Source organism: Ochlerotatus camptorhynchus, unplaced genomic scaffold, assembly GCF_037179485.1.
Source record: "Ochlerotatus camptorhynchus isolate MF236.1 unplaced genomic scaffold, CSIRO-AGI_Acam_v1.1 ptg000084l, whole genome shotgun sequence".
In the NCBI taxonomy this organism is placed as follows: Eukaryota; Metazoa; Arthropoda; class Insecta; order Diptera; family Culicidae; genus Ochlerotatus; species Ochlerotatus camptorhynchus.
Window position 1 is genome coordinate 3,140,779 of NW_027040574.1, and position 6,000 is coordinate 3,146,778.

The window sequence follows — 6,000 nt, forward strand, 5'->3', positions numbered from 1 at the left end:
AAATGCTAGCTAATACAGGAAACATTCCTCTGCGTGCTGGTGTCATTCATTTTCATGAGTGTGCTTTCATTCGCGAGAAATCGACGACTAAAGCCATTGTTTACAAAAGCAATTACGCCCCTTTGAAATGTTGGCACTGATTTGGTGAAAATGCTCGTACAATCCAGTAGTAGTGTTGCCATGTGGTACAATCCAGTAGTAGTGGTGTTGCCATGTGGTACACTGAAAAATTGAAATAGCAGGTTAGTCACCAAAGTTTTCGAGCCGCTCCGTCTGTCATTTCCTTTGTGGTAACATCAACTACAACACGAAGACCAACGGCAATAGCAAGCGTGCGGACGCAGCTAAAGATAAGCAGTGGCCTTCTCTTCCTAAACCGGCAGCTGATGCAGATCTACACATAAACAATAGAGCAGTGATGAACAAGCGACAAAGGTCCGTCGAATCGGAAACAACAATCAACCATACGAAAAAAGTTAACACGAACGAACCAACTTCCAGTGATAGTGATTGCAGCCTGACCACCGTGAGTTATATTTGTCCCTGCACGCTGTGGCCATACAAGATCCCGTCGTTGAAGATGAACAGCAGAAACGTGCTTTGGTCGAGGATTGCTTTGTACTTAGCGCAGCAAAATGAACGAGACAAAAATATTTGAATTGATTTTTTTTTATGATAATTGGCACCGTAGAGTCTTTCTAGACATATGACAGATTTAGAAAAAATATGTCTACGGAGGGGGGGGGGGTCAAGAATCATAAAAAATCGTCTACGTAGTTAATGAACAGCCCCTTAAAGGCCCAAACGCAATGTGGGCGGAAGCGGAACGGAAACGGAAAGTTTGACAGTTGTCACTAATGACATCAAGATGCCTAACCGAAGTCGATTTGGATCTAACTAGATTTCAATCCGACAAGTAGGCTTACTCAGATCGGGCTTTTCCGCTGCCGTTGCCGTTCCGCTTCCGCCGTCATTGCGCTTGAGCCTTTAGTTGTACCCACAAGTAGGTAAATATGATTATACTCAACTTTGGGTTCCCAAACTTTTCTACCCCTGTTGGGTGGTTTGCTCCTCCGTTTTTGACAACATTAGAAGAAGAAAAGGAGGCAAATTAGTCAAAAGTAGGTAAAAGTGAACTGGCCGTTGGGTACTTTTTTCTCACCGTGTTCACTCAACACGGCCGATAAGATCAACTCATAATTAAGTGGCAAAACCAAGGTCAAAACGTACACGGTCAATAGCAAGGTCAATAGGGAGCTGCACCGTCGAGGTAACATCATTTTTTTGACATCTGGCAGTGGTTTGTTTACATGGACTTAGAAAAAAAAGTTTAAAAAATGTATTAATTCTTTTTTTTAGATTCGTTGGAGAGGAATATTTTTCAAACGAACATAGTCGGATATCATATCTTTTAATTATTTTTATTTAAAACTTCAAATCCACTTGAATTGACTAACAAACAAATGTAAGCAAACCACCACTGGATGTCAAACTGATGAATTCGGGTTCATCGCGTTCATTCGTGACGTCAGCGTGCAGCATCCTATTAGGTTTTGCACCGTCGGGGTTAACCTCAATCTGATGACAGTTTAGTGGTACTGTTTACGTGGACTTCGCCGATTTTTTCTTGGGTGGATTTTCTCGATAATTTTTCAGACTGCAGTGAGATGTAAACAGCATTTCTGCATTGTCCACGAGCAACATCCTTTCACCGCGCTGTTCCTCGACAATTTTCAAGTTAAAATTCGGAAATTTTAAAATATATTTTTTCGAAAAAACGACTAAGTGCTTGTAAACAGTACCACTGAACTGTCAAAAAGGTTCAGCCTATTAACACTGAGTTCATTTGTGACGTCACGCTGCAGAACCTAATAGATGAGTGCACGGTTGAACTTTTGTTCATCTACTGAACAAAAATGAACACATGAATAATGCTTGCGTAACATTTGAAAAGTGCCTATCAACTTTTGTAAACAACTTGCTAAGTCCTAAGAGCACTATCGGGAAGGGAAGAATTTCCCCTATCCGATGGTGTTGTTAGTTTGCGTGAGCGTATTCGGTTCGCGCGAAGAGGACTTAACAAGTTTTGTGTACAAAAGTTTATAGGTCCGTTTCAAATGTTATGCGAGTATTATTCATGTGTTCATTTTTAGTAAACAGGGCCCCGCTGTTGTGTCATTTTTTGTCGAGTGAGTGAACTAAAATCCATCCGTGCACTCGTCTATTGGCGTTGACGGCACCGTCGAAAAATCGTCTCTTCTAGAAAAGATTGACAGTTTCTTATGGGATTTTTCGGTGGAGTGATTGAATTCAGAAGAAACGGTAAAATCACAATTCAAGAGCAAATTTTCATTATGTCGAATGTAACAAAGGTAAACAAAGTCGAGCTATCAGTGTCAATCAATGCTCCTGCTATTACACTATATACTGTCCGAATATAGGATCACATCCAAGGAATCAAAAATATCTCCAAATGACAAAATAACAAGCGATCAACGAACCGAATAATAACGCTATGTCAGAAGTGGAAAACAATAATGATATAATCTTCACCGTTCTTTTTCATGACAAGCAGCTCGTGCGACCCAACTCATTCGGGGCGGTAGAAGGAAACGAGCAAATTGTTGGCAAGCTGCTTCACGAAGTAAAGCCGAAGATGATACACGTGTGTTAATGGGAATTTTTTTGTTATGTCTTTTCCCGATTCATATCAAGCTATGTCCTCATCCGTGTATATTGCAACAAAGCAGGCAAGCAATATATCTTTATCCTTCTACCACTCGGATCGAGCTTTGTTACAGAGCGAGTTTGTCATGGTAGTCGTAGCAACCGTTTTGTCTCTATCGTTGGTTGCTTTATGTGTTTGGATTCGCTGATCACATCCCATTTTTAAAATTATGTACCAGTCAAATTGCTTTTTGATGTAATCACCTTCCGATCAAAATAGTTTTCGATGTTACTTAAGTCACCCGATTTCTATGGAGATGCCGTTTGCCTTAAGTAACAGCGCAGAGAAACCAGTGAAAAGTGTACGTTCGTCGTTTCGCTTTCTCATTATTAAAGTGAATAAATCGAACTGTTTGTTGCTAAGATGATTTCGGTGGTCCTAAAATGATGAATGGGCTGCACGTAAGGAGACGTAACCCACACGAATTGCCGGCGAAAAAGTGACGTCATTTGACATTGAGCGACTTGAAGACTGATCGTTCGCCCTTTGTTCGGAATGCGGACGAAGGGCGACTCGCCCCGCTAGAGTAATTTCATCCGCCGGGCGACCAAATGGCGCTCCGGGATCCGGACGAAAGGCGACTCGCCCCGCTAGTGTAATTTCATCCGCCGGGCGACCAAATGGCGCTCCGGGATGCGGACAAAAGGCGACTCGCCCCGCTAGAGTAATTTCATGCGCCGGGCTACCAAATAGCGGATGAAACTTAGCCATTTTTTTGTGATTTTTTTTCGCGGCGGCTGTCAGTCATCTTTTCATATCGTGCGAGTGGAGAAGTGTTTTTTTTTTATCCGCGCCACGAAAATGGCCTCCGATGGCCATCTTGGGAGAGCAGCTAATGGAATATGGAAGGTAAATATGGTAAATATTCTGCATGCAAATTGTGCATGATAATTGATATTGACATTTTTTTTTCAGCCAGATCCAGTACAATTCCGGATTATCGGAGGTAGAGCTGGCGACAAGAAGTTGAATAGGGTAAGTATTAAACTGTGTTATTAATTGACATATTTTTGAAAATTGATCCACTGGAGGAATCCGGCTAAGTTAAGCATTCTTACTGATGCAACGCATCAATAAGGATGTTTAATTCATCCGGATTCCTCCGGCGGATCAATTTTGATGTAATTGTTTTTCAAAATTGATCCGCTGGAGGAATCCGGCTGAGTTGAGCATCCTTATTGATGCGTTGCATCAGTTAGGATACATAACTCAACCGGATTCCTCCAACGGATCAATATTGGAAAGTAATTACAAATTCTAACAGACAGATAAAAAATTTGATGATTTTTTAAAATACTTTTTTTCAGCCGGCTGCTTCCACTGATCCGCTGGAGGAATCCGGCTGAGTTAAGCATCTTTACAGATGCAACGCATGCCGATGCCGGATCCCGATGTTTATGTTTAAGGTAAAGTTAAGTTAAATTTTTATTAAAATTAAGTAAAAGTTAAAGTTATTTCAATGTTAAGTTAAATTAAGTATGTAACAACTAAATTAAAGTTAAAATTATGTTGAAGTTAAGTTAAAGTTCGGCTAATTAAGTTAGAGTTATGTTAATTTCATGCTACAATTATGTTAAAGTAAAGTAAAAGTTAAGTTAATGTTATGTTAAATTTAAAGTTCTGTTAATAGTAAGATAAACATTTGTTAAAACAAAAGTTAAAATTTAGTTAATGTTACGTTAAAGTTAAGCTAGAGTTAAGTTAAGGTTATGTTTAAGTTAAGTTAAAGGTAAGTTACAGTTATGTTTATGTTAAGATAAAGTTAAGTTACTTTATGTTTAAGATAAAGTTAAGTTAAAGGTAAGTTAAAGTTATGTTGAACTTAAGTTAACGTTAAGTTAAAGTTAAGTAAAATTTAAGTTAACGTTAAGTTAATGGTAAGTTAAAATTATGTTAAGGTGAAGTTTATTCAAATTTATGTATGAGTTATGTTAAAGTTAACTTTAAATTAAATTTATGTTAAAGTTAAAGTTACGTTAAAGTTACGGTAATGTTAAGTTATAATTAATTTAAATTTAAAGTTATGTTAAAGTTAAAGTTATGCTAAAAATAAATTAAATTTATGTTGAATTTGTTTCAATTTAAGGTGAAGTTTTGCTACAATTATGTTCCAGTAAATTTAAGTTAAAGTTATGCTATAGGTAAGTTAAAGTTAAGTTAAATTTAAGTTAAGTTTAGTTAACGTTATGTTAAAGTTAAAGTTGATGCTTAAAGTTAAGTTAAAGTTCAGTAAATTTTAGGATAAAGTTATGTTAAATTTAAGTTAAAATTACGTTTAGTTAAAGTTAAGTTAAAGTTATGTTAAGTTAATGTTCGGTTTGAGTTAAAGTTATGTTAATGTTAAAGTTATGTTAAATTTAAGTTAAAATTTAAGGTTAAGTTAATGTTTGGTTAAAGTTATGTTAAAATTTAAGTTATGTTAAATTTAAGTCAAAATAAAGTTAAGGTTATGTTAAAGTTTATTTAAAGTTAAGTTAAAGTTTAGTTAAAGTTAAGTTAAGTTTAAGTTAAGTTTAAGTTAAATTTAAGTTAAGTTAAGTTTAAGTTAAGTTTAAGTTAAGTTTAGGTTATCTTAACGTTATGTTAAAGTTAAAGTTAATGCTTAAGTTAATGTTAGGATAAAGTTATGTTAAATGTAAGTTAAAATTACAATAAGGTTTTGTTTAAGTTAAAGATATGTTAAGTTAATGATCGGTTAAAGATAAAGTTATGTTAATGTTAAATTTAAGTTAAAATTTAAAGTTAATTTTAGTTTAAAGTTATGTAAAAAATTAAGTAATGTTAGAATTTAAGTTAAAGTTAAGTTAAAGTTAAGTTAAAGTTAAGTTAAAGTTAAGTTAAAGTTGAGTTAAAGTTGAGTTAAAGTTGAGTTAAAGTTGAGTTAAGTTAAGTTAAAGTTAAGTTAAAGTTAAGTTAAAATTAAGTTAAAGTTAAGTTAAAGTTAAGTTTGCGTTAAGTTAAATTTAAGTTAAAGTTAAATTAAAGTTCAGTTAAAGTTGAGTTAAAGTTGAATTAAATTAAGTTAAAATTAAGTTAAAGTTAAGTTAAAGTTAAGTTAAAGTTCAGTTAAAGTTAAGTTAAAGTTAAGTTAAAGTTAAGTTAAAGTTGAGTTAAAACTGAGTTAAGTTAAAGTTAAGTTAAAGTTAAGTTAAAGTTCAGTTAAAGTTAAGTTAAAGTTAAGTTAAAGTTAAGTTAAAGTTAAGTTCAAGTTAAGTTAAAAATAAGTTAAAGTTCAGTTAAAGTTAAGTTAAAATGAAGTTAAAGTTAAGTTA